Raw genomic sequence first — 18484 nt, 5'->3', positions numbered from 1 at the left:
AAACAATTTAAGAACTTACATCAACAAGTCTCAAATGTTTAGACCTTTTTCCATTCCTCAGAATTCGAATTATGAAAAGGGATGTTGTAATCATATTTGAATTTGAGAATGCAAATATCATAGTTCTATCTCCTTAAAATCTACTTAGTGAAAGCGTTTCCTCACCATCATTTTCATGAATCGGAGAGAAACCTTATGACACTTAGATTTTATGGTGTATGTGTTCCTATCCATGTGAATTTTTCATAACCCTAATCACAAGACACGGTTAGTGACAAATCCAAACTCATATGGACTGAACTTGTTCAATCTTAATTTTTTGCCACCTGGCAGCACAAGGGCCTACCATTTCTTCTAAGTAGTTATGCAAACAACTGAGAACTCATAGAACTCATACGCATAGTCAACTTTACTGGAATGGGCATAAAAACAAGAATATGTCAACACGATAGGTTACAAACCTCAAGTCGTGTGCTAGTGATAAACAATAGCTTTATTCTTTATTAGTTCTTGAAACTTGTCAAGATCTTTAAGACTCCCACTAACCTCTTGGCATATATGATTCACTTTGTCAAGGAACATTACTTGACAAACCAATATTCAAGAGTTAGTGCGGATTATAATCAAGATAAACACTTCACACAATTGGCCTTAGTTGGTCTTTGTTTTATCCAAAACATCACAACTTACCAATTTCAAATGTACAAGAGTAGAAAACATTTTACTCTACATTTGATAAGTCTATTAAAACTTCTTAACATTATGTCACTCAAGGCTCGATCTTGGAGTGTTACTCTAAGACTCAATTTTGGAATGAAGTATGATTCATCTTTTGATTTAACCATTTCTACAATTTACGATTTCTCTTCTTAGTCAAACAAATGCACTAAGATTTCCTTAGAGGATCAATTGTGATATGGTTTTTCATAATCATTACGGTGATCATAAAACCTCATACTGAAGTACTCTCCCATATTTTCAGATTTGAGAAACTTTTATCTTTCTGCCTATGTTGATTCTTCTCATTCGTCCTGCCATACATTAAAACTTTTTCAACGATTGAGAATTACACTTAAATTTGTAAGCATAACCATATTTACTAAACTTTTGTAAATCATGACGAATATTCTTATCGTTCTTTGTGGTGGACCTGATCAGCGCACAACCAAGTGTATCTAATCCCCTGGTCCTTCACTTGACTCGTATACATGTGAACAAGGAATTAGTCTTAATTTCCCAAAGATGAAAATTCTCATTCATCACACAATACAAGTTGCATGATTCCAAGTTTCTATCCAACTGAAACTTGGTTGATGAGAATCTTTCCTTATTTGGTGAATTATGACACTACCACAAACGAAAAGAATCAAATCCATTTTCCAATATTGCTATCATTGGAATCATATAAACAACAATTTTTCACAAATGTCATTGTAAGGAAACTTAAAATAAAAAAACTTTTCCTTATTTGTGAAATATTTTGCGGAAAAACTTATCTGTACAATGCAAATACATATGAAAAACATGTTGTTATCTATTCCTAAGCAATCTATCATAACTCTTAAGCACCAGCTCAAAATTCTGATCATCGAACCATGCGATCGAAATCCATCTCTTCACGATCAGAATCACCTTACTCTTTCTTTAAGCTTCCTTTGGTTCTGGAAAAGATCAAAATGTAATTACATTACATCATGTATTAAGAATCTCCAAATAAGAACTTAATAGAGTTAGATAGTGGACTTTACCTGAAGCAAAGTCAAACTTTTTGACTTTTACCATCCTTATGAACTTTCAGGTAAATTTGGCAGCTTTGCAACCAATGCCCCTTCTTTTGGCCAAAGAAACATATGGACTTTTTGGGAATGGTACACGAGACTATCTCAGACTTAGCCTTTCTCTTTACCATTGGGTCAAACGACTTGACCATGGCCGATCCCTTTCCATTGGGAAGAGAAAGCTTTTCTAGACTTCTACTGTTACCATTGTTAATGTCCATGGAAGTTTGGGAAGTAGATCTTCCAATCAAATTTGCATTACCAGTGCTCTAAATCATTATTGATTCAACAGCAACAAGCAAATAGGTAAGATCAATAAGGGTCATGTCGTGATCTGTCATCAAGGAGTGACTAAAGAACCCAATCAACAACCAACTTCCTCGAGACTTCGACACCCAACTCTCCCAGCTTGTCAATATGTGATTTCATCTCCAAGATGTGAGTGCACATAGACTTTGCCAATATGGCTTGAGTGACCTTGAACTTTTCAAGTCTTTGAACTTGTGGGTTAGGGAGAATAATTGGAGGAAGTGGAGGAAATGAAGTATGATTTCCAGTCCTATTAATGCACAACAAAGGGATTAATCTTTCACCTTGATCGCCATGTGGGATATCATCTTCATTAGGAAAGCTCTATCCAAAAGGATAAGTAGGACCATAGTTGTCAGAACTAGACATCTATGAGGGAGAAATTCAAGCAAGTTGATTTAAGTCCTTAATATAACACCCAATATAAAATATTAAGGCTAGGACCCAACACAATATTTTATAACTTGGAAGAGGGATGTCGTAATCCAAGCTACAAAATATTTGAAGGTAGGTAAATGACGATTTACCAATTTCCACCACGAAAAACGAATAAGAATTTCAGGTTTTAATTGAATTGAAACTCCTAGATCCTTTAAGATTCATTAAACAATTCAATGGCATGTTTAAATCTCGAGTGTGCCCTTCAAGTTTGTGACTGGGATGCCAAGGATCACAAACAAGGAGTAAATAACCATGCAAATTAGCTTGGTACACCCAATGTTACAACCACCTAATCAATGTGCCGGTTAACCACACACGCTCCATTGATCTATGATTAACATCAAGCTACCCTTTGCCACGCATTGTCAGTGCCAGATTAGTGTGCCGGTTAACCACACACGCTCCACTAACGACTTAACAAGGTGAAAAGTGCAATTTCTTGGGTTAGCACCATATTCACATTTTCCTAAAGTAACTAAGATTGAGAATTTAATAAAGTTTAGTTACTTTATGTTTATCATTATACTTTTAGTGAAGGGAGAATTAGAGTCCTATCCTACCCTTTCGGCTAACGACCCTCCACTAGTCAAGGAAGCGGTGAGTGAGAATGGACACCCATTAAACTGCCATTTTATAGGCAGTAACCTTATACCCCCCTCATAGACCGACTTCGTGAATGAGGCCTACTGACGGTAAGACTGACTTTACTCTTATACATATATATAAATATTAAACCTATAATATTATAATAGTATAAGAGTTGAATTTTAAACTTTTAAAATTCTAGGGTTTGATTTGGAATTAAAGTATACATGGGCGGGTAACTCTACAAATTCCAAAACTTGAGGGCATGTTTTGAAAAATTCAAAAACTTTTGGAGTGCATGAGCTAACTCGTCGAGTTGATGAGCTAACTCGTCGAGTTGATCAAATATGTGAGTGGACTCGGCGAGTCACTCATCCAACTCGGCGAATCCAAGGCAAAAAACATGCGAATCGGCAAGTTAAGCACTGAACTCGGCGAGTTATGGTGTCAGAGTGCAAAAAATTCAATTTTTTTTCTTTGAAAACCAATAAAAACATCAAATATAATAGAAAAACAACCCATGGCTCTGATACCACTATTGAGTTATGTATACTACAACATCCTATGGTGCACATACAACCCTAAATGCCTTGGATCTATGTTTTGTCTAATTATACATGTAATGGTATTTCCAAAGCATTAAGCCTATAACTAGCATGCAATTGACACAAACAATATGAAATACTAGTTAGGATGACATACCTTTTATGTAGCTTGAAACCTTGTTGTATTTGGCCTTAAGAGCTTAGCACCAAAAGTATGAATGCCTCAAATGGCTCACAACTCACCTAGGATAAAGGTGGCTCTTGAGAGATAATTCCATGCACTCAAAAACGTTTCTAAGATCTCCAAGATCACTAGTGGTTGTTTTTAGGCTATGGAGTATATATTTATATGAAGGATTCCAAGGGTCGTGGGTATAACCCAAATCCATATCCATGGGTTTTATGATCCATGGTTCATGTGGCCCAATTCTTTATGTATCCATACATAAACTTGGTCCAACATGGATCATAAGCCCAACATATATAAATATAACTAATTACCATAATTAGTCCCCATAGATTTAATTAGTCTTTTTTGATCACTAAATTAATTCCAAATTAATTCTTGATCAATACTAATTAAAAAATATGATATCATATTAATATATTAGAACTTATAATATATTAATAAATCATATATAACTTTATCTCAAGAGTCCATCCTAACAAATTGTCCTAGTGTTATGCAACCCAAATGGACCATGCTACTCTCGGGTCGAGTACATACCAATAATAGTTATGGGCTTATACATCTAATCCAATAGTCTCCCACTTGGATAAGTCTAAAACTATTATTGCAAGTACGACTCCAAAATCCCGACTAGCAATCGTAGCTCTTAAAAGCCACTGTCGAACTGTGACCTAGTCAATGACTCGTCCATTAGATAAGGGATCATATATTCCTCCATTCTAGATATCATATGGACTGAGACATGGATTATAATCATTCTCTCTTTCCATCTGTTGTTTCCCGGTTTCCAATTTATGACGACCGACTGATTGAACAAATCAAATCAGTCCAGGCCCAGCCGAGCACTTAGGTTTGTCATCACTAAATCATCGAGGGGTACACATATATCGCTTTTATCCACATGGGGTAAAAGGAACGGATAAACTTCGACCCAAATGCTCGCTTGTACTTACTCATCAAATTACACACAACGATATGTTTTATAACAACCAAGTTACTGGTGCGTTTATGAGAGAACCCCTCTCTAAAATTTCATCATATTACTCCAAAACATGCTACATGCATATTTATAAACAATATTTTACATTGATAGTTTAATTACAAAGACTGGATACAAACCAACTATTAAGACTATTACAAAGTATTATATTTATTAGATAACTACCCAGGATATTATAGTTTTATACATACATGAACACTAATTACAAAAGTAATAGTATTATCTATTCAAAATCTTCTAACAGTATAAGTCTATACTAGATCCTTATTACATGCAATGGTTAAACACTGAGAGGGATAAGCGGTGACGCTTAGTGAGTTCAATAATAGATACAATATAACGTTATGCCATATATATACTTCAATATGGCAGAGGCAAAGAGGAACAAGGAACAACAAAGACATATGTGAATCATATGACAAGCTTTCCATCTCAATCGATGATTTGATTCAAAGATATACAATCAATGAGACATAACAATTTCAATACTTGATATACATCAATAAAGCTTCGGCCCAAATGGCATAGAAGACATACAATTTCTGATTAAACATTTTGGTAGATTTCAAGCTTTCAGCCCTATCTAACCAACTGCCAATGCCATAGGGGTAGAAGTAATTCTCTTACGAGACATGCTCTACACGGCCAGAGGCTACATACCAATACCACTGTGAATCTAAGTCCTTTCACTGATCACATGGTCAAATGTACAACTTTGCTACCATAATAGCATGAAATAATAACACGAGATAATAACACGGAAAAGCACATAGCACATATAACACATAACATACAATTGTTCCTATATATTGAACTCACTGTGAAATAACCGTAGGTTAAAATTGTAACTTGGGAAGCACTTCGTTTCTATAATTAACTTTCTTTGATGAAAATCGGGAGCTTTATTGAAAACCGGGCCTTGCGAGGGTTGAGCTTCAAACTGAAAAGATAAATTTCTCTGGGTCTTGGGCACTTTGGGACGTCTTTCGGGTGTTGGGTATGATCCCGGGGCTTCGGGGGATTAAAAGTAGCTTAAAATAGGGTTTAGGGTTGAAAAATGTGAAAATTTGTAACTTTAGTTAGGAGGGTTCGCACCCTCCTATTTATATGTGCGAACCGAGGGTCTTCGGCCGAAGGAGAGAAGCATGTGGCAGAAGCGAAGGCAGACGGCGCGCATGCGAGGGGGGGGGGGGGAGGGAGGTGTCGGCTTCGGATTGGGCCTCCTCTTCGGGTGACTCACCTGCTTCGGACACGGGGCGACTCGCAAGGGAAGGGCGACGTGGCTCGCTTCGGACGCCTCCACGGATGCGACACGCGTCGAATTTCGGTTGGACCGCGCATTGGATGAGTCATCGGGTCGGAGACGGGGCAAGCTCGCGTGCGAGGGTGACGTGGCCGAAGCATGGCCTTGCGAAATTTCTCGGTTCTCGTGATTTCTCGGATTTTGTGTCCCGAACTTCAAAAATCCATAACTTTCGCATGCAAGCTCCGTTTTTTACGTTCTTTACATGCACGCGTAGGTACAATTATGCTCTACAACTTTTGTTTAGACTCCATTGGCTAATTTTGAGTTTATTTTTATTATTATATTTTTAACAGGCCGGGACAGGAAAAGTCCGTTAAAAATTCATAACTTCTTCATCCGATGTCCGTTTTCGTCTGTCTTTTTACCGTTGTACTACTATTGACGAGACCTTCGATTCTCGTTTAGGTTGTGTCGGCTAAAAATCACTCGATCTTTATTTCGAGTTTTTAGCTGTCTACTGCTATTCCGAAACTTAGAAAAATCAGAACTTCCTCATACGAAGTCAGATTTGGACGTTCTTTGTATGAAAATTCTCGGTTTAACAAATACTACGACTTTCGTTTAGATCACTAAATCTAAAAAGTAGTTTATCGAAAACTCACTTTTTACGCTAAATAGTGTTTGCCGGTTTTGTCGCGGATCTTCGATTGGTCATAACTTCTTCGTTATAACTCAGATTTCGATGAGGTTTTCGTCTAAATGTTTCTAACGAGATTCTTTACAACTTTCAATAATAAATTTTACTTATTTCAAATTTTATATTTTCGTTAAATTTCAATATTTGACATTTGATTGGAATCTCATAAGACTTCCAATATTTTCCGAGTGATTCTAAACATAGTTTTACTTCATTTCTAGTAAAAACTATCTGTTAGAACTCAACGCTCAATATAATATAATATAATATTTCTTAATATTATTTATTTTTAAACTACAAAACAGGATAACTGAACGTGTATGTTACAAATACCTCCTCCTTTTGAGGATTTCGTCCCCGAAATTACAGCGATTAAAACAAATGAGGATATTTCGCTCTTATCTCAATCTTATTTTCCCAAGTATAATTTGGGCCTCGACGGTGTTTCCCCTTGACAAGCACCAATTCCATTTCTTTATTACGTAGATTAGTCATTCTTTCGTTTATGATCTCTTCAGGCCCTTCTACATATGTTAACTTATTATCCAGTTTCACCTCGGATAACGGGACCGTTTCATCATACATGCTTAAACATTTACGCAGATAACTCACATAAAACACATCATGAATACCTGCGAAATCTTCAGGCAATTCCAAGCGATATGCTTGTTTACCGATTCTCTGGATAATCTTGAAAGGACCAACAAATCTAGGACTTAATTTTCCTTTCTTTCCAAATCGTATAATGCCTTTCCATGGAGATACCTTCAGCATTACGAAATCATCCTACTGAAATTCTATGGGCCGTCTCCTCTTTTCTACATAGGACTTTTGTCGATCCTGGGCCGCTTTCATACTTTCTCGTACGATTTGAATTTTGTCGGTGGTGTCTTGAATCATTTCAGGGCCTCCAAGGATTTTCTGTCCTACATCACGCCAACATAATGGAGTACGACATCTACGTCTATATAGTGCTTCATATGGTGACATTTTGATTGAAGCGTGGTAACTATTATTATACGAAAATTTGACAAGAGGTAAATACTTATCCCAGTTACCACCAAACTCCAAGACACATGCACGAAGCATATCTTCTACTGTGTGGATTGTTCTCTCCGTATGACCATCTGTCTGGGGATGATAAGCTGTGCTGAGAGCAACTCGAGATCCCAATTCACGTTGCATACTCGCCCAAAAGTGAGAAGTGAAGCGAGTATCACGATCAGAAATAATCTTTAGTGGCACACCATGTCTCGCAACAATTTCATCCAAGTATACTTGTGCGTATTTCTCCATTGGAGCCGTTTCACGCATGGCAAGAAAATGTGCACTCTTAGTCAGGCGGTCCACGATTACCCAAATGCTATCATTTTGTCTAACAGTCTTTGGTAATTTGGTAATAAAATCCATGGATAGATCTTCCCACTTCCACACGGGAACACTAAGACTTTCTGGAGTTCCGTAAGGCTTTTGGTGCTCTGCTTTGACTTGTAAGCATACTAGACATTCCTGCACATATCTTCCAATGTCTCTCTTTAATCCAGGCCACCAATAATCAGCCCGTACATCAAAGTACATTTTACTTGTACCAGGATATATTGACAGTTTAGATTTATGGGCTTCATCGAAAATCTTGTGTCTTAATCCACCAATCTTTGGAATCCATAGCCGATCCTTAAATACCTTCAATCCTCGTGGATCATCAAGTAAAACATTAGTATAATGTATCATCCCTTCTTTCTTCACATTTTCTGGCTTTAGGGATTCTACTTGCCATTTCTCTAGCTCATCAAGAATAGTGAACTTTACTGTAGTGTGAGTAATACCATAACAAACACTATTATGATAAACCTTTCTGCTAAGTGAATTGGCAACTACATTGGCCTTTCCTGGATGATACAGGATTTCTCAGTCATAGTCTTTGATCAACTCCATGGCTCGTTGTTGTCTCATATTCAAAGTTTGCTGACTGAATATGTACTTGAGACTTTTGTGGTCGGTAAACAATTGGCATTTTGTACCAAAAAGATAATGTCTCCAAAGTTTTAGAGAAAATACCACTGCATCGAGTTCAAGGTCATGAGTGGGATAATTCTTTTCATAATCTTTTAGTTGTCTTAAGGCATAGGTTATCACTTTACCTAGAAAAGCAAAGTATAAACCAATATTTAGACCCACCAATCTCCCCCTTGGTTTATAGCTTTCTTTTCTAATTGACCCAACAAGCTCCTCCTAAAAAGTAGCTGGCTTTTCTTGTCAATCTTCATTGGGAGCTTGGCTTCAACATTAATCTTCAAATTCTTCACAGCTTCAAGATGAACATGATGAATCTTCAATAAATGACTTCATCTTGAGCACTTGGGCTTTTCTTCATAATTTGGCATTGAACGCACGTTGGGTGAGGAAGCTTCTTGAAAAGATTCTTGAAAAATAGCGCTTTCAGCTTGAGAATCTTCAGAGAGAACAATAGAGAAATCTAATATTATGGATCACTTTAGCAGGTACAAGATAGCAGCAAATTGATTGAGGATGCTTCAATGCAACTTGACACATAATCTTCAAGTCAGCTTCACCTTGCTTCTGGGGTTGAAGGATTGAATGTTGAAAGAATAATCTTCACTTCTTGCTCCTTCGAATGAGAATTCTTCGATGATCACGGACGAAGCCTTGGCTCAGAAAATCTCGATACAGTCTCCACGAGTCACGTCTACATCTGAATTCACTTTTCAAAACAAAACAAAACTAAAAGAAAACTTAGCACACAATATTTTTGTATTTTTCATATTTTCTGAAAATTAAAACAGAAACAAAATATTTTTGGATTTTTTGATTTTTCTGAACAAAAAAATAAAAAAAACAGAAATAACCCTATTTTTGGATTTTTAATTTTCTGATTTTTGTTTCATTTTTGAATTTTCTGATTATTGTTTCATTTTTGATTTTTTTTAATTCTCCCCCTAAATTTGTGCATAGAGGAAAACTATAAACAAATTTAACAAAAACAAAAATTATTTGGGATCAAAGTCATCAAGCAATCCAATATCGTTTATCAGCACACGCCTGCATGTTTAGATCTGGTCAATCGCCGGTATTGTGGTCCACTTAAACACAAAGGATGTTGACAATTTGGACAGATTATAAGTGACCAGTCATTGTGATATACATTCCTAAATGGACATTTAGCTGACGACGACCAAGGATATTGTTGTCCACTTAAATTAAGCAGCAAGATCTACAGACAACCTATTAAATGGTTTAATTTTAGATAACGTGTTTCCCACTTCCCGATATACCCCGGTAATCAAGAACTTCCAAAGAACTCCTTACTTTAGGTGAGTATTCAATCATTAAGAAAGAAGTCAGACATAGAAGTGCATATGTTGTATCCCAGGTCGGATGTCTTCTAATCACACAGACGAAACAACATAGGACTAACATAGATAGAGGGATTGAGAGGTAGAATGTTGCATATGCTGTGTTCCAGGTCGGATCATTTCAATCACGCAGAGGAGACAACATATGACTAACAGATAGAAAGAGTTGCATAGATAAAGAAGATGCATATAAATAGAGTTGCAAATGTTGCATTCCAGGTCGGATCTCTTCCAATCACGCAGAGGAAGTAACATATGACTGACAGATAGAAAGAAAGAAAATAATTTCCTACAGACCTACTTTATCAGAACCCCCCAGTTGCCCTATCAATACCGAAATTAAGGACATGAGTCCATACATCAAGGAAATGTTCAGCCACAGTTCTAGATAATTAACTTTTAGTGTATCTCGCAGGCTCCCATGTTTATCTTACTGCTCAATCCACCCGAGCGTCGTATGGTCAGTCCAAATGAAACTATCTAAGTCTATATTGTCTAGTCCTTTCATGGTCAATCAATGTCTAGTCCTTTTGAATCCTTTGTGCCTACCAGCACATTGAATACAGAGTCTAGACAATTCGGCTTAAGTGCATTACACGCATCATAAATTTCCCTTTAGCACTATACTTCATATCACTTCCCAAAACAATCTACTAAAGAAAGACATATAAGGAAATAAAAAATTGTCTTCAAAATGAATCAGTTTAAGATAACCTCAGGAGTATAGATAAGAAAACTCAAACCGTAAGTCACCGATTGAATTTGCATCCAGAAGGTCTGAGAACAACATGCATAATCTCATAACATATCTGAAAATTCTTCACATCGTTAAGCACAAACCCCATGAGTGATCCCTTCCTTTCTTCCTTTCCCGCAAAGGACACATACTCTCAAACAATGTTCTGAGTGTTGTACAGTTGAGAGATGCCTCCTATCATGTGCCTGGAACAGCCACTACCAACAAACCGAAGTCTGATGATATGCCTCCATAGCTGCTCCGACACAGAGCGGGATTTGGACAATTTATGGCAATGTGTCCAGGTGTTCCACAGTGAAAGCAAGTCTGCTTCTTCATGTAGGAGTTTTTTCTTCCTGCCCCTGGTGGCGTGTCCTTGCCCCGTTTCTTATTGTTCCCACAAGCACAGTTGCAGCAAGTCGGCTGTTTCACTTGATTTGGTGGCATGTACTTCTCAACAGAGGTTGATCAGTAGCAACTGAGTTCGAAGCAACAAATTCAGAGTTCAAGGAGACATTGGTTTGTTCAACAGTTTTCTCCTTATTCTCATCTTCCGTTACTTTACCTGCACAAGAAGTGGAATCATTAGAATCATTCAGCTCAACACTTTCTGGCACATCCACGGCAGAATTATCAAAGATATCATCAAATATATCGAAAAAATTTAAGTCTTCAGACTTTGACACAATTTTATTAGCAGACACACTCTCTTCAGCTGCTTGCTTTGATTGACTTAAAGATTGATCTGCATGGGAAGTAGAAACATTATTATTTTCAACATTAATACTACCTCCTGACACAAATCCATATTTAAGATGTGGCTCTTTGTCCTTTTCCTCTTTTGTCAATGGCTTAAACTGATAATTATGATTATAAGGAGGAGGCACTTTGTCATATCCTAAACCCTTTTGCTGATTCTCTTTGAATTGCAAATTATGTTTTATCATGGATGCAACTACTTCACTTGACACATCAAATTTTCTAAAAGTAAAATATGCATTTTCAAATTTGTTTTTCAATGTGTCAAGCTCAGCAGTTACCTCAGCAAGTTGTTCAGTCACATATCTATAATTCGCACTCTTATTGCTATACTCTTCCTGATGTTTTCTAAAGTCTTTGGTTTTTGCTTCTAATTCAGCCTTCAGGGGTTTCTGTCCTTTCCTAAGTTGATACCTTTCATATTTCAAGTCCTCGTTCTCTCTACGTAATAATTCTATATGCTTAAGAAGATTTTTAACATTATCAATGCATGTTTGAGAACAAGAAATTTCATTGACTTTGGTGTTTGAAGAACTCATTGTTTACCAAAAATGCCCTTTGACTTGAAAACTCAAAAGTCAACCTTAAAAGTCAAATTCAAAAAGTCAAACTCAAAAAGTCAAACTTAAAAGTCAAACCGAAAAGCTAAATTTGAAAATTTGAAAGTCATAAGAGAAAGTCAAAGTTTAAGGTCAAAGGTCAAACTTGAAAGACAAAGTAAAAATTTTAAGTAAAAAGTCAAAATTAAAAATCAAAAATTAAAAACTAAAATTTTTGTAGAAAATGGAATTTAAAAATAAAAGAAATTTGAATTTTGGGCTAAAAGTGTCAAATTTGCGAAATTAGGTGCGAATGGGAGTGGTTTTGAATAAAAATTGGAAGGATTAAATCAACAGGTAGCTTGGCCCAAGTGGTAAGACGCGTTGTTGAGTAGAGTGGAGACCCGGGTTCGATCCCTGGCACCTCCAAAAATCCGTTCGCCCCTTTCTTTTTTTAAATGTACGATGCGAGGACTCCACGTGCGAGGACGTCTGCTGACCGAGACCGAGACCGAGGCTTCTGAACCATACACCTAGCCGCACACTCCGAGCCGTACACCGAGGACCATACACGCGTGTGCGGCCGTACACCTTCAACTGCCTTCAACAGCTCGCGAAAAACGACATTTTTCACCCTTTTTGCTCCAAAATTCGATCAAAAACTCGTTTTTAGGAAAAATGCAAAGAACAAACCCCCCTTATTTTTCCAATATCTATCCAAAAACGCAAAGATCCTTCAAAAATAAGATCAAATAAGCTACAGATCTGAAAAAATTGATTGATACAAACCAAGCTCTGATACCACTTGTAAGTCCCTGATCTGCTTGTGTATCAATCAAATTCGTTTGATGGTGTGGAATCCCAATCAAACGGATGATGTCAGATTGAAATAGAAGAGAAGGAGAAGAAGAATAACTTGAATCTATGATGTATTGAATGAATATGATTGATGCTCCTTACAATAGATTCACACACACACACACACACACCCACTCTTCTTCTCTCTAGTTTCTCTCTCTACAATATGCTCTCCTCTTCTCTAGCCTTGCACTCCTCTACACACCTCACTATATATGTAGGATCACCAGCCGTACACCCGTGTACGGCCGTACACAGGAGTACGGTTGTACACAAATACACAAAAACTACATAAAAATATATTTTCCTAGAAAAGCAAAGTATAAACCAACATTTAGACCCAACAAGGGTTGAGCTTCAAACCGAAAAGATAAATTTTTCTGGGTCTTCGGGACGTCTTTCGGGTGTGGGGTATGATCTCGGGGCTTCGGGGGATTATAAGTAGCTTAAAATAGGGTCTAGGGGTGAAAAATATGAAAATTTGTAACTTTAGCCGGGAGGGTTCGCACCCTCCTATTTATAGGTGCGCACCGAGGGTCTTCGGCCAAAGGACAGAAGCACGTGACAGCAGGGAAGGCAGGTGCCGCACATGCGTGGGGGGGGGGGGGGCAGGTGTCGGCTTCGGATTGGGCCTCCTCTTCGGGTGACTCACCTGCTTCGGACACGGGGCGGCTCGCAAGGGAAGGGCGACGTGGCTCGCTTCGGACGCCTCCACGGATGCAACACGCGTTGGATTTTGGTTGGATCATGCATCAGATGAGTCATCGGGTCGGACACGGGGCAAGCTCGCGTGCGAGGGTGACGTGGCCGAAGCCTGACCATGCGAAATTTCTCGGTTCTCGTGATTTCTAGGATTTTGTGTCCCGAACTTCAAAAATCCACAACTTTCGCATACGAGCTCCGTTTTCAATGTTCTTTAGATGCACGCATAGGTGAAATTATGCTCTACAACTTTCGTTTAGACTCCGTCGGCTAATTTTGAACTTATTTTAATTATTATATTTTTAACAGGCCGGGACAGGAAAAGTCCGTTAAAAATTCATAACTTCTTCATCCGATGTCCGTTTTCGTCTGTCTTTTTACCGTTGTACTACTATTGACGAGACCTTCGATTCTCGTTTAGGTTGCGTCGGCTAAAAATTACTCGATCTTTATTTCGAGTTTTTAGCTGTCTACTACTATTCTGAAACTTAGAAAAATAATAATTTCCTCATACGAAGTCAGATTTGGACGTTCTTTTTATGAGAATTCTCGGTTTAACTGTAACGCCTGTGTTTCTAGACTAGGCATTAATATTGACATAATGGTCTAGGTTAACATTTGTAACTCATTCAGAAGAAATGAAAAGGAATTATGTGATTATTCTATGTTTTATGTGTTTTATGCTTAATTATTAGGGTTTAATAAATTAAGAATAAAAATGAGCGTCAAAAATTAAATTTTAAATAAAGCCGATATCTATTAAGAAACTTGTAGTGGGCGTGACAAGGATTACGAATATATAAAGAATGCCGAAATCCGAGTTATAACGAAGAAGTTATGACCTGTCGAAGTTTCGCGATAAACCGACACGGTGCTGAATGTCGTAAAAAGTGAGTTTTCGATAAAATACTTTTTAGCCTTAGTGATCTAAACGAAACTCGTAGTATTCGTTAAACCGAGAAGTTCGATAAAAAGAACGCCCAAATCTGACTTCGTATGAAGAAGTTATAATTTTTCGAAGTTTCAGCTTAGCAGTAGACAGCTAAAAACTCGAATTTTAGATCGAGTGATTTTTAGCCGACACGACCTCAACGAGAATCGAAGGTCTCGTAAATAGTAGCACAACGGTAAAAAGTCTGACAAAAACGGACGTCGGATGAAGAAGTTATGAATTTTTAACGGATTTCTTGTCCCGGTCTGTTAAAAATAATAATATAAAAATTAAAGTCAAAATTAGCCGACGAAGTCTAAACGGAAGTTGTAGACCGTAATTTTACCTACGCGTGCATATAAAGAACGTCAAAAACGGAGCTCGTATGCGAAAGTTATGGATTTTAGAAGTTTTTGCACAAAAACCGAGAAAATTTGCATAGTCACGATTTGCCACGTCACCCTCGCTTAGAACGTGCCACGTGTCCGAGATTGGTGAGTCAGGCGAGCCACATGTCCGAGCTGCTAAGTCATCCGAGCACCTGGCCTTATCCGAAGTGGTCCAATCAGGAGAGGATAGCGAGGCCTTCGCACGTGCAACCACCTGCGCACCCTCGCCTGCGGACCCCACCACCAGAACCGACTTCGGACCGAGGCTTCAGACCAATCACAAGAAGCCAGCAGCCACTTCGAACGTACAGCCTCGTCGGATGATGATGATGAGTTGAAAACACTATATGCTCACCAGGCTTCCAAGCCTGACCCACTCAGCTTTTTATGATTACAGGTAGTGGACCCCGAGCATAGTCGGATGATGATGATGAGTGATTTATGGATTATAGGCTAGTAGTTATAAATAACTGTTGTAAGGCTTATAATGTCTTGTTTATGCTTTTGATCTGTATCAGAACATGACATCCCGAGGTTTTAATATAAAAAGGAAATTATATATTTCTTAAAGAAAGGTTTTGATAAACTTTTATCGTATGTTGTTTTGGGGACCAATTCCGCAACATCTTTTAAAAAGATTCTCTGATTTTATTTTAAAAAGCATAAATTAAATCAGTCTTTTCTGGCCGAGAAATTAGGGGATGTCACAGTTGGTATCAGAGCATTAGTTTAAGCGAACTAGGAAATTTGTAGGATTTCTAGACTTAAACTTAGAATGCTAAGTGATGATTGTGAGATGAGTGTCTACCATAATTTAGACACGAGCACTAGTTTATTTTAGGAAAGATGCCTAAAATGCTTTTATGTGCTAAATGCTATATGTTTGCCATATATGCCATTATTTGTTCGGATCTATGGTCTGTTGCCGACCAGATCTGGAAACCTTATGTGTGTAGGATTCTAAACGTATGACTACGATATTAGAACTAACATATAAACGTTTCGGGGTAATAACGAAGATTTAACGCCTATTGAAAATAAAGATCTAAATTCACCTACGAATGGTGTATAGATCGAAATGGCGAGTACTCAAAGTGGATTCGGAAACGATAATCCACAGCCTGAGCCAATCACGATGGCTGGGGTGCAGGCAATGGTGCGTACGATGTTGGATGAGAAGATGGAAGAAACAAAACGTTTACTTCAACAAAGTAAGGATGAAGTTACTGTGCCAGTACGTCAGGCATCTTTTCTTGAGGCAACTATCTGGGTTGCTAAGTCTATTGAAGAAATGATCAATGACAGGACCGCCAACAAGATTGAAGTTGGCAAGAAGAGGAAATTTGAGGGGTCTTCAAGGCCCAACAAGAGCAACATAACCTCAAAGTTTGGCAAAAGAAAAGGTAGAGGAAAATGGTTCGGAAAGTGCAAAAATAAACACTCTAGGAATTGTGACGGGAAGGTGAGGTGCTTTAGGTGTGGAGAAATAGGGCATTACGCCAATCACTGTACGATTCCCAAGAGGGTGTGTTATGTATGTAAGGAAGAAGGCCATATTTCTAAGGACTGTCCGAAGAAGAAAAATGAAGTAACAAGGCCAAGTGCACCATCAACGCCAAAGGAATTTCAGGATATCCTCGACGAAGCGATTAATAACGCTAGGAAGTAGAAGTAAAGACTTGATACCCGAAGATCAAGTTACGAAGTAATAATGTGAATAGTAACAAGTGGTTTAGCCTATTAGAGGCATAGTATAGGGTAAACTTGAACCTTTGTGTAATCGTTTCAAGGAAATAATATATACCCTGGTTTTGTTATCTGATGAATGGAATAGTTGGTGTAATTCTTGAAGTTGTCCCAATCGTCTGGAATTTCCATCACCAACCAAGTTGAAGTAGAATTGATGATTGAAGATACGCATGGAAGAAGTCCTAGTAGAGTCTAGGAAAATTTTATGATTAATTGGACACATTCGTATGTGTTAAATTGTTTTGGGATTTTAGGACTTGGGGACTGCGAGACCGTACTTGGGACGAGTATGAGTAGGTGTGAATAGTAGTAGAGATCTATACTACTGGAAGCACAGGACTCACACTTGGATCAGGGAAAGTCACAAGGTTACCAAGGAGCTATTATTTGATTCCGTCTGATTCTAGTCTGTCGTTACCATCATTTCGGTAATGACTAAGAAGATGATTGTTATTCCGACCTTAGAGGTCATATCGAATCGAGTCCGACTAAGATGAGTTTATTATGTGGTTCAGAGAACCAAGTTCGATGTAGTATTTGACTTAAGCCAGAAGATTGAAGTGAGAAATGATCAAAGCGATCAATAGAAGTATCGCACTCATTGTTAAAGAAGTTGGTAGTTAGAAATGATACATGTTGAAATGTGATTGTATCACATTAGAACATGAAGGAAGGTATAATTTGTTCCGAAATTTGTCCCTAGGAGATCTGAGTCTAAGTAGTGCAGTATACAATGAGAGATCATTAGAACATGTCCCATCGGTCTGTTACAATAAACGAAGGAAAATACTTATTCTAAGAAGAAGAAGGAGTCCTCAATAAGGATTTATTTTGTAACTCGAAGGTTACGATTGAAAGTCCTATGGAGATCTGAAGCTTTTTAGGATTAGCTGGATATTATCGCTGATTTATCCAAGGCTTTTCTTCGATTGCGACTCCATTGACAGCTTTGACCCATAAAGGAGCTGTCTATACTTGGAATGAGAAGCATAGGAAGCTTTGAGAAGTTAAAGAAGACGTTGTGTGAAGCACCAATTCTTTCGTTACCTGAAGGAGTTGATGACTTCACAGTTTATAGTGATGCCTCTGGAGTTGGGCTAGGTTGTGTTCTGACCCAAAGGGATAAAGTGATAGCGAATGTATCGAGGTAATTGAAGGAGCATGAAAAGAACTACCCCACTCATGGTCTGGAGTTGGCAGCGGTAGTATTCGCCTTAAAGGTATGGAAAAGGAATTGAACATGAGGCAACGGAGCTGGCTAGAGTTACTCAAGGACTACGACTGTGAGATACTTTACCACCCTGGTAAAGCAAATGTTGTTGCTAATGCTCTCAGTCGGAAGGTAAATCTTGAAAAGAAAAGGCCAAGAGCATTGAGAATTGAAGTTGTCTCGACAATTGTGAAAGCTCCAGAGGAAGCTTTAGAAAGAAATGACCGAAAGGAGGAACGTTTGGGCAAAACGTTGGTGTTTGATACAAACGGTCAAGGACTGAAGGTATTCAAAGATAGGATTTGGGTACCTAAGGCGGGAGGAGTAAGAGGTCTTCTGATGGAAGAAGCTCACAAAACCATGTACTTGATTCATCCCGGCAGTACGAAAATGTATAGGGATCTAAAACCCTATTACTGGTGGCCGACGATGAAGCTCGATGTTGC

This window comes from Lactuca virosa, chromosome 5 (genome assembly GCF_052849685.1).
Source record: "Lactuca virosa cultivar CGN04683 chromosome 5, Lactuca_virosa_CGN04683_v6, whole genome shotgun sequence".
NCBI classification, from domain to species: domain Eukaryota; kingdom Viridiplantae; phylum Streptophyta; class Magnoliopsida; order Asterales; family Asteraceae; genus Lactuca; species Lactuca virosa.
Note: the sequence above shows the minus strand (reverse complement) of the source record.